General features: G+C 36.0%; 1 protein-coding gene across 2 annotated transcripts in view; it reads right to left on the bottom strand.

Annotated features, from left to right (window-relative positions):
• The window catches only part of Rbms3 (RNA binding motif, single stranded interacting protein 3), a 717,266-nt gene that overhangs the window by 625,878 nt on the left and 75,483 nt on the right, over positions 1–15,905 (bottom strand). The window lies entirely within an intron of this gene.

Here is a 15,905-nt window from a genome sequence, read left to right as displayed (position 1 = left end):
TGAACCACTCCAATCTAAAATCTGCGAATCAATCTAGGTATCAGTGACTTCATGAACTCATTACGGTGACAAAACTTTGGAAGAAGGAATAGGTCAACGATCCCCACACTCCCAGCTACAGAAAACGGAAAAGGCATAAAATGAGAATGCACCTGAAGCTTACAAGCCTGTGCACAGTGAAGTCTAATTTATTATTCTAATGACTTTCACAGCATGAGACTCTCACCAGGAAACACACATCCGTATCTAATAAGGCTGCAGGGAATGGAGTATTCCTGAAAGACTCTCATAGCTATTTCCAAAGCATCATTCTATAGATGAGAAAATATAAAGTATATAGAAAAAAAGGAAAAAAATAACCTCTCAAGACTGGTACTGTTTACTCTGTTTTCCTGCAACCTATTTTCACCTATTTTCTACAAAAATGAATATTACCTAATAATCCATATTATTATAGGTGAAAATTTGTTTTTACTCTTAATTTATATTTCTGTCTCCTAAAATCACAGGACATGACAGTTACCCAACAAACGCCAATTGAAATATTTGAGTTGGTTTGGTACCTATTCATATTTTTCTTCTGAAAATAAGAAAACCCTAAATAAACACTGTTTAAGGAAAACAATCTGGAATGTTTTTCTTAGTCATAAAATATAACTTGAAGGACTGATGTGTGGCTTAGTGGTACAGTGTTTGCTAATGGTACAGTACAGCAAGCAGGATGCCCTAGGCTCTATTGACTGGAACTGGCAAAAAAAAAAAAAAAAAAACACCTTGGTCTTGCACAAGTTGGCCCCTTAAAGTTTGTCCTGTACTTCACCACCTTTTTGTGAAAAGCTTACTTTTTAAAAACGTTGTTGGCAATTATTCTATACTATTGTGCATGTTGATTAACCTTTCCCTATACATGTGATAATCTTATAACCATGGTCATGCAGGGTTTTCCAAATTATTGAGAGAATCACCATGTCTATCTCTACTCCACAATAATCACCTTCTCCCTACTTTGGGTATTTTGTGGATTCTGACATGCCTGTAACTTTGTATTTTGGACATGTGCATGTAATACCTATTTATACATAATTTTGGACATAAGGTATACAAATTTTAAAATAAGATAGATCTTTCCAAATGGTAATTAAGAATTTTCCTGTTGGACTTAATATATTAGGGTAAACTTTTTTCTCAGATTGTACTTAGGGATATATATTTTATATTTTCATCCATTTGATAACAAAAGATTTGTTGATGTTTTAAATTAAATATGAATCATAAGTCTCAATAGATATGGACAGATGGTCATACAAAATAACATTCTGTGAAATGAACTCCAAGCAAAGGAAACAAGAGACATCATTATTTGCAAAATAAAAAAATAAAATAAATTGACTTTGTAGTAATATGTAAATATTTTCCCAATGTCGTGAAGCTTCAATCATTTTTTTTCACTTTCTGATGTTTCAGAAAAACCTGTTTTAATGTCTCTGGAGAGCTTATATTACATAGTAATTGGGTGTTTGTAATTTCTATGTAATAATTTGCAGTAAAGTAATTGGTTGTTTGTAATCTCTATGTAATAATTTGCAGTAAAGATACTTGACCATAAAATAGACAAGCCCAAATAAGAGACAATCTATTCTTATTTTTCCCCTAGGCTTCTTCCTACCAATTATATTTCTAAATTACAAAAAAATGTGTCCCATTCATTCAGAACAACAAAGAAGTTCTCTCAAGGGACTATATCAAGGTGCTCTTCAGACTTATGCCAAAGCAAACTAAGGGGCCAGGTTAAACCAAAATCCCTAGAAGTAATGATTCAAATAAAAATTGACAATGAAACCATGCTCTTCTGTTTGGCACAGACTTGCTTCAGGGCAAGGCAGTCTTCGGGACCATTAAGAGAGCAAATTTTCCACATGACTCAAAATATCACAACATGAGAAACCACATAGTAATTTCTTTATACATATCATCAAGTATATATGATATATAGTATATATCATATATATTTGGGGGGAATGCTTATATCTATGGATACATTGAAGGACAGACATCAAAGGAGAGACAATGGCATAACACCTCACATGCAACTCTATCAAAGGAGTGAAAATCTGAAATTAAGTGAAGTTGATTTAACTCATGGAGGAAAAATAAAGTCATTGCTAATTAGGACAAACACAGTTAAAATTATAGGTGAAAGTACCTTAGCCCATTTGTATGCTGTAAATGATTCAATCTAAAAATTAAGTGGTAGCATTTTTAAAGAAACTGATTATTTGCAATTGGTATTATGCCTACTACCCTTATCTTCCTAAATTAGGTTTGCCTAGTGAAATGTAATCACTCCTGTATCATACTGTCAAACTTTTTAATGCTTCTCCAAGGTAACACATGTTTGTTTGCCTGTTTGCATCTCTGTGTGTGTGTATGTGTGTGTGTGTGTGAATTTCCATACCCAATATTCCTTTAGCACATTATCTAGTTCAATCTTTTTCACTATTCAACTCAGTAAATATAATCATTAACTTAATTTACAGGAGAAATAAGTAATATTTCTGTAGTCATGCTAGAAGTATTAGTCCTCTGAACATAGGTACACAACCACTGATACACACAGTTCTTCAGTAAACATTTATTATGGAAACTGCCAACTGATCACATGAGCATGTATGAATGATCAGTTTTATAAAGAGACACAGTTTCTAAAAGAAATGCCCTCAAGTAATAATAACAATGGCCACGCTACTTTCTTATGCCTACCTGTCAAGGATGGTGAGTATGATGATCAATATGAAATAGAATGACAGCAAGACCGTACTTTGTTCTTTTTGTGTATGTATTTGTGTGTATGTGTGTGTGTGTGTGTGCGTGTGTGTGTGTGTGTATGTGTGCGTGCGTGTGTGCTGTTATGACATTTAAACTCAGGGTCTCCTGTGTTATCCCTTAGCTTTGTTATTCAGGATTTGCACTCTACCAATGAGCTATACCTTCATTCTGGCTTTTTTGCTGATTCATTGTAGGTAAGAGTCACAGATGTGTTTGCTCCAGTTTGATTTGAATCTCAATCTTCAGATTTCAGCCTCTTAAGTAGCTAGAATTATAATTGTGAGCCACCAGAGCCCAGCTTTTGGTTATTTTTGACAAGTGGAAGGAAGTTCACAAGGCTCTATCAAACTAAATGATACTATTATACCCTCACAGACTGGAAGAGCACCATAAGAAAATATTCTCTTCAAGGATTATCATAATTAACTGACAGCTAGGTACCACAGAATTTACCTCTGGGTGGGTCAACAAGAATTAGACTGAAAGAATTTTCCCATTAGTACGAATTGAGAGATTGTGAAACCACAGGACACAGTCCTTATTTATAGCTAAGAGACCATGACATGGAGGTCAGATAAACAATTACCATGATGCTGATTTCTCCAAACTGTCTTAGAACAGCTTCATAGCTATGCTCAGCATCCTTGTGAACTCTGCCTGCACCCTTCCCGGATGCTGAAGCTCCAACACAATCAGCCCATGCATGGTCTTGACAAGAACAAAGGTGATTACAATGCAGTATTTTTAGTATCTACTGGTTTTATAAGGTTCAGACAAAGTTCTAGAACAAGCAAAATTAAGTTATACAAGTCATACAGAGGTTAACCAAGAGCAAAGGTAGAGAGCCTGGGCTTGTAAGTGGGAACTGTGGGAACTTTCTAGAAATGGATTTTTCCCTATGTTATTTGCATGTATTAATTGTATACAATAATGGATTTTATTATGACTTTTTCATACATATACAATGCACTTTGATAATATTTACTTTCCCACAACTCTTTCCTCTTTCATTTGTCAGCTTCCTCTTCCCAAACAGCACCCTTCTACTTTCATGTGCTTTTAAAAAATTCAATCTGGTTGTGAGAAAATATATTTGTCACAGTTTGCCTATTTTGGCTTAGTATGATGAGATCCAGTTCCATCCATTTTCCCAAAAATGATATGATTTTATTATTCTTTATGGCTGGATAATAATCCATTGTGCATATATACCGGGGCACCCTTATCTATTCATCAGCTGACAGATGCCTAAGCTGATTCTATTGTTTGGTTCTTGTCAATAGGGCTGCTGTAAACATCATCTGCTGACTTAGATTTTTGGGTATATAAACAGGATAGTGTGGAGTTCTATTTTCTGCCTTTTGTAGAACCTCCTTACTGATTTCAATAGTGGTTACACTAATTTACATTTCCAACTGCCTTAAATAAGGTTATTTTTAACCCTGCATCTTTACCAGCAGTTGATGTTGTTTCCTTGATGTTAGTCATTCCCACTGGATGAAGTGGAATCTCCATGCAATTTTGATTTGCATTTCCTTGAAGGCTGTTTGGTAAACATATTTTTCATGATTTATGGCTATTGGTACTTCTTTTGAAAATAGTTTGTTCAGTTCATTTGTCCATTTATTGATTTGTTTGTCCTTTTAGAATTTAAATTTTGAAGTTTTTTTTATATTTGAGGTATTAATAAACTGTCATGTTAACAGATAGCCAAAATATTTTTCCATTCTGAAGGCTGACTCTTTATTCTATTAATTGTCTCCTTTACTGTGTAAAAACTAATTTGATTAAGTCCCATTTGTCAGCTCATTTCTTTATTGAGCTACTGGACACTATACAGAAAGTCTTTGCCTATGCCTGGATCTTGAAGTGTTTTCCTGTAAGAGTTTTATATTTTAACATCTCTTGTTAAGGTCTTTGATCTAGTTTGAATTGCTTTTAGTATAGGATGAGAGATGGGGATCTAATTTTAATTTCCTACATGTGGGTACCTCCGAGGGGTGGTAGTCAGAGCTGACCTTTATCAAAAGTGATTGAGTCACATTGAGATTTGTGTTGTTTTACTTTACAAAGACTGCTTATTAACATAATTTCCATTACAACTTCTTTGGGGAAAAAAACAAGAATTGTCAAGAATTCTTTTATTTTGATTTCAGAAATTAAAAACACAGACTATAGAGTAAAAATCTGGTGGAAAGTATAGCAAATTTGGGGGAAGGAAAAGATGCTGCAGTCCTTAATAAAACAAGCGTCATCACAAGATATCTCCTTTCCTTTTTTTCCATGTTTGTTTCGGTGATTTTAGAGTTTGAACTCAAGGCCTTGTGCTGGATAGGCAGGTGCTCTACCTCATGAGATATGACACCTTTTTGCTTTATTTATTTTCAACGAGGTTCTTGTTTTATTGTTTGGGCTGGTCTTGACCACCAACTGTCTATTTACTGCATACCTAGAATGACAGACATGTGCCACGATTACTAGTTTTCATTGGTTGATTTGGGGGCGTCATAAATTTTTAATCAGTCTGGGCTGGCCTCAAACTGAAATCATCTCAGCCTTTCCTGAATAGCTAGGATCAACTGTGAGCCACCGTGTCCAGCCTCTCTGCTCTACCTCTATCTTTCTTCCTTTCCTTCTTTCTTTCCTTCTCTCCTCTATTTTTGTCTCTTGCCTTTTCCTGCCTTCCTTCCTTCCTTCCTTCCTTCTTTCCTTTTTTCCTTCCTTCTTTCATTCCTTCCTTTGTGCACTTAAATGACTTCACTGACATTTTGTTCAGCTAAAATAGTTACTGATGCAGAATTGTCAAAGATACTAAAATGGCCAATTGTCAGTAGATCCTTTAGTGCACTGATGAAAGGTGGGGATTAAGCAGCGGGTCATATGAAGCATATAATACAAAGATTTCTGTTGCTTTCCTATATTTCCTTTCTTTAAATGCATCTTATCGGGCTAGGATGTAGCTCAGTGGCAAAGTGCTTGCCTAGCAAGTGCAATGTCCTGGGTTCGATTCCCAGTACCAAAAAAGAAAAGACCAAAAAAATGCATCTTATCCTTTCAACCTTTATTATGAAAACTATCAGGAAGGCATTATAGAATAGCCATAAGAGAGGAAAAGTTTTGAGTTCAATCTGTCATATACCACCTATTCCACATTTTGGTGCATAGACTAGGAAGGGAGGAAAATTGGTTGGCTCCTTAGAGATCATGTAGACTCTTGGAAGCCCATTTATTAGATGAACAACTACTACATAGTGTGAATGATGATGATGTTATAGGAGATAAGTCCATAGATTAGGCGATCAAATAGCCTTCCTTAAGCCCTGGCTAGTACTTATTAGATATTTAACCTCAGGCAAGTTGTATCTCAATATGTCATAAAAATGAAATAGGTCAATAGGAAATAGGTCAGTTTAGGAAGGTAATATATTTAAGTTTTGTAGAATTTGCCTGAATCAGAGTATAGAAGCCAACACTAAGACCAAGTACATAAGCACAAGCTAGGCTTGTGCTTTCTCTCAGTTCTAGTCTTTGGTCAGGGATCCTCATGTTGGTAATGAATACAGCATGTGTGCAGGGCCTGACACTATTCATAGCAATATAATCTATGTTCTGTGCTTAAGTTCATGGAAGTACTTGAAAATTTGACTATGCAGTGTGTGTGAAATATACATTATCAAGCATACATATATGTGTTTGAGATCAAAAGCCTATGTTCTCATGAGAGGCAAAGACACAGTCTGCTTAATAGTTATATTCTAGTTGGCAGTGAACAATGTTATATCATGGTGAAATTATGCCCATGAAGCACTTGTGGATATTAACACACACACACACACACACACACACACACACACACACACATACACACATTGAGACACCGAATACATATATGGAATGAAGGAGACCATGAAATGCTCAAATAGTTAGGCACTTTATAATTTTAGAATTTGGATAAAAACATTAAGAAAAGTAGAAATTGTCAGTAAGTTATGAGAGTAATTTTAAGAAGTATTTCAGATAAAAAATAATCAAAACCTTTTGTTGAACTAAAATTAAAAAATTAAAAAACCAACAACCCAAGAAGAAAACCAAGTAATCCCCTCTTGATTTTACTGGAGCCAAGGGGAATGGCTGGCAAAGCTCAGGATCTGCCCTTACCTGGGATGATGTATTTTTCCACTACTTTGACACTTAGAGAAAAAGTACTTCTCCTTCCAAAGGACTTCAATTCATATATAAAGCAACTCTGCATGTGTTTATCAGTGATATTTTGCTAATTAAAAGCTACAGATATTTAAAAATACAACTGTGGATCTCTTTCTCCTACGTTATAATTTTATCCCATAACTGTCTAAGTGTGCTCGGTGCTAGTAGTTTAATCCTAGCTACTCAGGAGGCTAAGATCTGAGATCATGGTTCAAAGTCAGCCCAGGAAGAAAAGTATTAGATTCTTATCTGCAATTAACCAACAAAAAGATGTGGCTAAAGGACGGTAACTGTCTTGCGTGAAAAAGGCAAACAAGAGCTCAAGGTTCTAATATCAAACCCCAGTACCAGGAAAAACAAAAACAAAAAACAAAACAGGGTAAATGCTTGTTGGTAGAAACTCCATTGGTTGGTGGTGGCTTTTAAAGTTGTGAATACTAGAATTATATTAGCAAAATTATCAAGTAAAAAATAGCATATATTTGCACTATAGAGATTCCATCATGAGTAATTAAAACATTCTCAACAGACCTCCATTTTTAGATGGCAGATTGAAGCATGATTATGAATCTTCCTTCCCATAAACAATTTTAAATAAGAACACCAAAAAATCCTAGTTTTAATCAAGCAAAGAAAAAATAGTGGCAATTTACAAAATACCTTCTTTCATAAATATATGTTTTTAAATCAATGCACAAAAGACAGAGTTCAAGTCCAATTTTACAATACTAATACTGAAATAACTGAAAAATAGGTATTTCTACAGTGTTTACATCAAAGCACACATTCATGTATAAATACATATATGTGTGTATACACACATATATACAACACACAACATATACATACTTATCAAATGTTCAGTGGAACACTAAGAATTGTTCTCACTTGGATGAAGGTTTGATACCTATGTGTGAAAGAGGTCTACTGTTCAGTGAGGACTGGATAGTATAATCAGGACAGAAAAAGAAAAGGTAATAAACTACAAATAACTGGAGATATATTTATAATTAATTGTAGGTGATGTGGTTAGACCTATGAAAACTAAATATTAAATTAAAGATAATCAGCCAGGTGCTGGTAGCTCCTGCCTGTAATCCTAGCTACTCTAGAGGCTGAGATCTGAGGATCACAGTTTAAAGCCAGCCCAGGCAGAAAAGTCCCCATGAAACTCTTATCTCCAATTAACCACTCAAAATCCAGAAGTGGAGCTGTGACTCAAAGTGGTAGAGCACTAGCCTTGAGCAAAAGAACTCAGGGACAGCACCCAAGCCCTGAGTTCAAGTCCCACTACCCAGGAATTAAAAATAAAAAATAAATCAATTAATTAATAAAGATAATAAAATGTTACTAGAAGAACTAAGATAAATTAGCAATAGAGTGCTACGTAAAATTAACATTTAATTTAGAGATATTATGAACAGGTAAACTAATTTTAATACTAATAAGATGAAGTTTGTCTATCAGTAAAGTAATTGAAAATATATAAATTGTAAGTAAGTTAAATTAACGTGTGTGTGTGTGTGTGTGTGTGTGTGTGTGTGTGTGTGTGTGTGTGAGTCCTATGCTTGAATTCAGGGCCTGAGTGCTATCCCTGAACTTTTTCATTTTTTCACTTAAGGATAGTCTCTACCACTGTGAACCACAGTGCTACTTCTGGTTTTCTGGTGGTTAATTGGAAATAAGTGTCTCACAGACTTTCCTGTGCAGGCTGGCTTTTGTTTTTTGTTTTTATTGTGAAAATACCATACAGAGGGGTTACAATTGCATGGGCAAGGTAATGAGCACATTTCTTATTAAGCATTGTTGCCTCCTCCTTTGTTAACTGGAATCTACAGATCTCAACTGCCTGATTGGCTAGGATTATATGCATGAGCCACCCATTTTCCAGTTGAAAAATTAAATTTTAATAAGCAAGAACTGAGATTAGCACATAGATTTGGGAAGAGGAAATTGAATATGGGATAGATGGTGCTAACTTTTCCATTCATAGCCTTCCATATTATTAAAATTTACTTACAGAAATGGACATTAACTGGGAAATGGATTAAGGACTACTTTCCATTTCTTATTTATATTCTTTAATATTGTACCAAAATATAATTTAATATTATGGGTTAAATTATTTCTTTAAAAAATCAATTAGTACTCATAATAAAGAGGCGAATGCACATTTGTGATGTGAAGAAACTTTGTCCAAACTAGATTCCATGATTCATCCCAAGAGAGGAGATTAAGACTACACTGTGAAACACATATGCAAGGCATCATGCAATTTGGTGAAATGAAGATTTTTTTTCAATTAAATTTCTTTTTTAATGGAAGTGGCACTGTGGCTCAAGTGGTAGAGCACTTGCCTGGAGCTGAAGAGCTGAGGGACAGCACCCAAGCCCAGAGTTCAAGCCCCACGACCGACAAAAAAAATTCTTTTTATTTTTTATGTTATAAAAATAGTGTACAGAGGGGTTACAATTACATAAGTAAGGTAATGAGTACATTTCCTATTGAGCATTTTTACTTCCTCCTTAGTTTTTTCCCTACCATCCCTTCCCTCCCCACCTCCTCAACTCCCCCTTTCCCAAGTTGTAAAATTTGTTTTCTACATAGCATCTTGTACATCTCATTGTTGCAATGGGTCATCATGTATCCTAGTTTCAGCATTTGCTATTTCCCTTCCTCTTCTCAAATTAGAAAAATGTATATATAAGATGCAGGGCACTGACATCAAATACAGTGACAACAGGGGTTATACCATGGGGGGAAAACATACAAGAGAAACAAAAAAAAATCACATAGTACATTTTAGATACATTGAAAACAATAGCAAGAAAGAAAAAAAAGCAGTTGTGTCCCTATCTTGGGATTCATTTCACTTAACATCATCTTATCTGGTCATATATACATAGCTTTTGACCTTTTTAGCTTGTCCTCAACTCATACTGTTTATTGCAAATAAGGGAAACCATGGGACCTATGTCTCTTTGGGTCTGGCGTACTTCATTTTTTCCAAGTCTTTCCATTTGCTAACAAATTAAGATTGAGTCATAGTTTACATTTATCTTACATAAGGCAAATTAATTGAATTCACTTATGTAATTTTCTGTTTCATCCACATGAATCCAGATCTACAAATATTTATAAAGGAATTGTCAATCCCTAAAATGAACCAAACTGCATTCAACAGACACTTTCATTGATAAAAATAAAACAACTAACCATGCTGGCTACCCAGAACACTTATCCCATAACTGTCTCATAATAATATATTGACATATTTTTTATAAATTCCTTCTAAAAATGTTCAAAATTAGCCATGAGTAGTGCATGAACAAATAGGAATTGGAATAATGAATTCTGAAAGTTATTAGAATTTAAATCATCTGCAAAAATATGCTAAATTGCTTTGTATGTCCCTCCCCCACAGCATAACCCCTGCTTTCACTGTATTTGATGTCAGTATAATTTGTGGAGGTGAAGGGGAAAAACAAATCGTTTAAATTGGGATACAGGTGGACCCATTGCAACAATGAGATATACAAGTCGTTATGTTGAAAACGAACTTTACAACTTTGTTGGGGTTGGGAGGGGGAGGGGGGAGGATTGGGTGGGGGAGGGGGAGGATAGAAAGGGATGGGAAGGGGAAACAAAGGAGGAGGCTACAATGCTTGATAAGAAATGTACTCATTATCTTGCCCATGTAACTGTAACCCCTCTGTACAGTATTTTCACAATAAAAATAAATAAATAAATAAATAGACTGTTTAAGGCATGGAGAAACCCCACCTGGCAGAGAGGAAGGTAAGACAGACACATTGTGCAAAAGCATTTTCAAAATTAGAGTTAGGGTGGTGAAGAGGTAAGTAAATGGTCTTAAATCTGCATTAAGGGTTAAATATTATTTGAGGTCTATTACTCCTAGATAAAACTTGTGTGAAAGCTGTGTTTGTACAAAGTTGTCGAGGATTTACTTGCTAGCTCACAGAGCTACATCAGAGGATGCTAAACACCTTAGTTTGTATCTTTAGAATTAAATGGACCAAAGGACCAATATTGACTCTTAGTCAGAAAATAAAAATATCCACAGGCTAAAAATTAAGGAGCAGCTCTGAATGTATCATGAACTCACTAGCTATCTGGGCCTGGACTGCATGCTCACCCCTGTGGGGGCAACCAGGACTGGATAACTACGTGGAGAAGACGTGATTTGCAGAGGAAAGAGATAGCACACACAGGCCAAAGCTTCTTGTTAGGGGAATCGTAGAAAGGTTAATTAGATAACTAGAGAGAAAATCTGTAAGCAGACCTCCAGAGGGCACAGAAGTGAGCAGAGAGCTGGAAAACTTTGTCACCAATGTTGGAGATGTGCTTTTGAACTTTCAAAATAGAGGCCTTGGAGGGGTCACAGGAAGTCTTCAAGAAAGAGACTTGAGAGAGTCTGAAGCACTCTCAACAGAGTCAGATAAGAACTAGCCTGCCTTCCTCTCTTGTCCTCCCCTCTGCCTCATGTTCCCTTGTCCCTGTCCCTCCTCTAGGTCACAGAGGTCCTGGCAAGGTAAAAATGAGAATCAGCAGTCTGGGGGATGAGGGCTCTGCCAGCGGATATGGGTACAGTCCTCATTTCCTCCTCCCTTCCTACTTTGAAGAGTCCATTCTGCTGAAATCTCAGCTGCAGAAAAACAACTTCATGTTAATCTACATTTTTATTAAACATTGATTATTGAATGGCAGAGCACATGCTAATTTCTGAACTAAGTCTCAATTTGCTGCTAAAAATGGATCCTGAGACTCTGTGACCTCACTTAATTAAGGAGGAAATTGGAGCTCTGAGACTTTAAGCTTTCTTTTTTTTATTTTTACCAATTGGCACTCAACATATGAGTGAAGAGCAGAGGTTATAAGCTGCAGTTCCATTCTTGTATTGTATCTCTTTTTAAACATAGCGTGGCTTGACTTGATTTCTTTTTTAAAAGGAACAAGTGAAGAATGAAAAGTTCCCACAGCCTTGAGTCTATCATGAATATGTGGCCATGTAATAAAGGGAAAGGATGAAATGCACAAGTTAAATTTCATCTTCTGAAAGACAGTAAATACAGTATTTGTCTGATGGTATGTACCATGAGCGGTGTAGCATTTCACAGCATTCCTTTTATGCAGAACTTTACTTATAAATTAAGATTTTCTGACTTGGGAACTGAAGGTGTCAGGGTCAAAGGGAGGGCTATAGACAAATGAAGAGAAGAAGCTTGGGGAGCAGTCATAAAATTCAATGCATAGCCTATAGAATTAGGAAAGTTGAGAGAAGGGGTAGGGTGGAAAGGGATATGGGAGAATGTTGAAAGGGGAAACACTGACCAAGATACATTGTATTCATAAACTGTTTGTTGAATGGCAACTCCTTGTATAACTTAATAATAATAAAAAATTCTTTATTCTTAAAAAGCTAAAGCCCTGAGTTCAAGCCTTACTACTAACACAAAAATTTGATTAAAAGTCAAAACACCTTGGTCCTGGCTCAGGAACAGCCATGAGGACCAATGGAAGAGAACTGAAAACCCAGAAATGAACCTGCAGACCTATAGCCACCTAATTTTCAATAAGGGAGCAAAAAAAATAGGATGTAAGAAAGACAGCCTCTTCAGTAAACGTTGCTGGGAAAATTGGTTAAACACCTGTAGAAAACTAAAGTTAGATCCTTATGTGTCACCTTGCACCAGAATCAACTCCAACTGGATCAAAGATAGATACCCTGAAAGTCAAAGAAGACACCCTGAAAACATTACAGGAAGGAATAGGAGAAATTATAGGGCCCCTTGGCACAGGCCAGAATTTTCTTAATAAAGATCCCAAACCACAACAAATCAAAGATAGGTTGGACAAGTGGGATTGCATTAAACTGCAAAGGACATAGCTAGCAAGATCAATAGAAAGCTCATGGATTGGCAGAAGATCTTCACTAGCCATTCAACAGACAAGGGCTTCATATCTAAAACACACCTAGAACTCAAAAAATTAAATCCCCCAACAACAAATCCTCAAAGAAACAATCGCCTGATTAATAAGTGAGCTAAAAAATTAAAGAGAGACGTCTCTGAAGAGGAAATAAGAATGGCCAATTGACACATGAAGTAATGCTCAACTTCTTTGGCCATAAAAGAAATGCAAATCAAAACAGCATTGAGATTCTACCTCATCCTAGTGAGAATGGCTATAATCAAGAAATATAATAACAACAGATGCTGGAGGGGATGTGGCCAAAAGGGAACCCTCCTGCACTGTTGGTGGGAGTGTAAACTTGTTCAATCACTCTAGAAAGCCATTTGGAGGTTCCTCAAAAGACTCTATGTAGAGCTCCCCTATGACCCAGCAATCCCACTTTTGTGCATTTACCCAAATGATCACAAACAAGACCACACTAAGGCTACCAGCACAACTATGTTTGTCACACATTATTCACCATAGCAAAGATATGGAACTAACCCAGATGCCCCTCAGTACATTAATGGATCAAGAAAATGTTGATTGAGATATATATATATATGTACATACATATGTGTATGCATACACACATATGCAATGGAATTCTATGCTTTCATCAGAAAGAATGATACCACCCCATTTGTTAGGAAATGAAAAGACTTGGAAAAAAATCATGTTAAGTAAGCCAAATCCAAATAAACGTAAATCTCATGGCTTCCCTTATTTGCAATAATTAGTATACATCCAGGATAATCTTAGCAGATGAGCAGAATAGCTCAATAGCTATGTACATATGACCAGATAAAATGACACTAAGTGAAATGAACTCCAAGATAGGGACACAAGAGATTTTTCTTTGTTAGTGTTGTTTTTAATGTACTATGTGATTTCTTGTTTCTTTTGTATGTTCTTCCTCCTATGGTATATGCCTTCTTGTCACTGTATTTGATTTTGATACCCTGATATTATATATAAATTTATTTGAATTAGGGAAGAGAAGGGGAATAACAGAAGTGTGAGACAAAGGACAAGGGGGAACCAATGAAAGAGCGATATACACAGGACAACATGTTGGAAATGATCTGTACAACTTGGAGGAGAAGGGGTAGGGAAAGTAGGAGAAAAATGAGGAAAGGAATAACAAGTTTGCCAAAAATGTACTTATTGCCTTACTTATGTAACTGTAACTCCTCTGTATGTCATCGTGACAATAACAAAAAGAAAAATGTCTTAGAAATTACTTTTTAAAAACATTTGAGCCTAATGTCCACTTTGGGGAATCTTTTTCAATCTGAATTAGCTTAATTGACAAGGTAGCCAAGAGACATTATAATAAAAGAAAAACAAGATTAGTAAGAAAAATATTTTCCAACTTTATTGATAAATACTGAATTGAAATAAATTGCAAGTCTGCAGGAGGCCAGAGAAATCATTACTACTTGATGGACACAGTCAGTCTTGAATGTAGCTCTGCTCCTTCTTGTCATTATTGAAAAGAATAGGTTATTATAGTAAATACACTTCGTGTGTGTGTGTGTGTGTGTGTGTGCTCTTGCGCTAGTGCTGGAGCTTAAACTCAGAGCCTAGGTACTGTCCTTTAGTGCTTCGCTCAAGGCTGGCACTGTGCCACTTAAGCCACACCTCTGCTTCTGGCTTTTGGTGATTAATTGAAGAAAAGAGCTTCATAGACTTTCAGGAATGTCTGAGATGATTTTAAACCATGATTCTCTGATCTCAGCTTCCCAAGTAAGTAGGATTGTAGGAGTGAGCCACCAGTGCTCAGCACTCTGCATGTTTTAAAAGTCAACGAGGGCCAGAGAGCTTCAGAGCATCACACTACCACGTGTGCTGCCACAACTAGTTTGGTTTGGAGAAATAAGCTGAACATCTTGTTCTGTCCCCACCCTGTCCTCCTCCTAAAGTAAAGCACTCCAACTGTAAATCAACTCAAACTCCCGCTGAACCTCGCCTGAGAAATTTCATGGGTAGATCTTTGTCATAGCCTTGGGAATTGTTTGGAATCCACATAATTTACTATTTCCTGTGATTCATCAAAATGGCATACTTCATAACAGACCATTTATTTTCCCTATCATGAATACACACCCCATAGATAATAACTTTAATTAGCAAGAATACACAAAATAGGCTGTAATTTTACAAGATTACAAGAGTGTTTTGTTTTATTAAATTAAGACAAATAGATCCCTAGGTCACTCTTTTCCCTATAAATTCTCATTATCCACACAAGGAGAATGTATCTATTAAACATCCTTAAAAATTACAAACCAAATAGTGCACTTATTTAAGAATATTTGTGTCATGGACTTGTAGTAAACTTGAAAATACTAGATAGTTATGTTGACATGCTTTTTTTTTTTTTGGACTGGTAAGTTGCTTGAACTCCAACCTGGGCACCGTCCCTTAGCATTTTTGCTCATGATTAGTGCTCTACAGCTTGCACCACATCTCTTCTTCTCACTTTTTAGTGGTTAATTTGAGATAAGAGTGTCACAGACTTTGCTGCCCAGACTGGCTTCAAACTGCAATCCTCAGATCTGTCACCTGAGTAGCTAGGATTATAGGTGTGAGCCTGGCTTGACATGATGCTTTGTTGGGTTTTTGTTTGTTTTTAGTTAACAATTTTGGATCATATTTTAAAAAGAAAGTGAAATAAATTGCAGGAATTAGCATGACATGCATGGGTGGTTTCCCTCGCTCCCATCATCCTCTGGAGTGTTCATATTCATTTGGGATATCAAAGGAATTCCCAAACATTCTTGGTGAAACTCATTTAATATGTAGCCAGAGGCATTCGTTGAAAACCCACCAGCAAGCTCGCAGAACATAAACAGAAGGAAAACCTCAAACTTGGCAACAATTTGTTGCTCGTATCA

The sequence above is a fragment of the Dipodomys ordii genome, unplaced genomic scaffold (assembly GCF_000151885.1).
Source record: "Dipodomys ordii isolate 6190 unplaced genomic scaffold, Dord_2.0 Scaffold110, whole genome shotgun sequence".
Lineage (NCBI taxonomy): Eukaryota > Metazoa > Chordata > Mammalia > Rodentia > Heteromyidae > Dipodomys > Dipodomys ordii.
The sequence above is the reverse complement of the archived record's forward strand: the minus strand, read 5'-3'. Positions and strand labels throughout refer to the sequence as shown.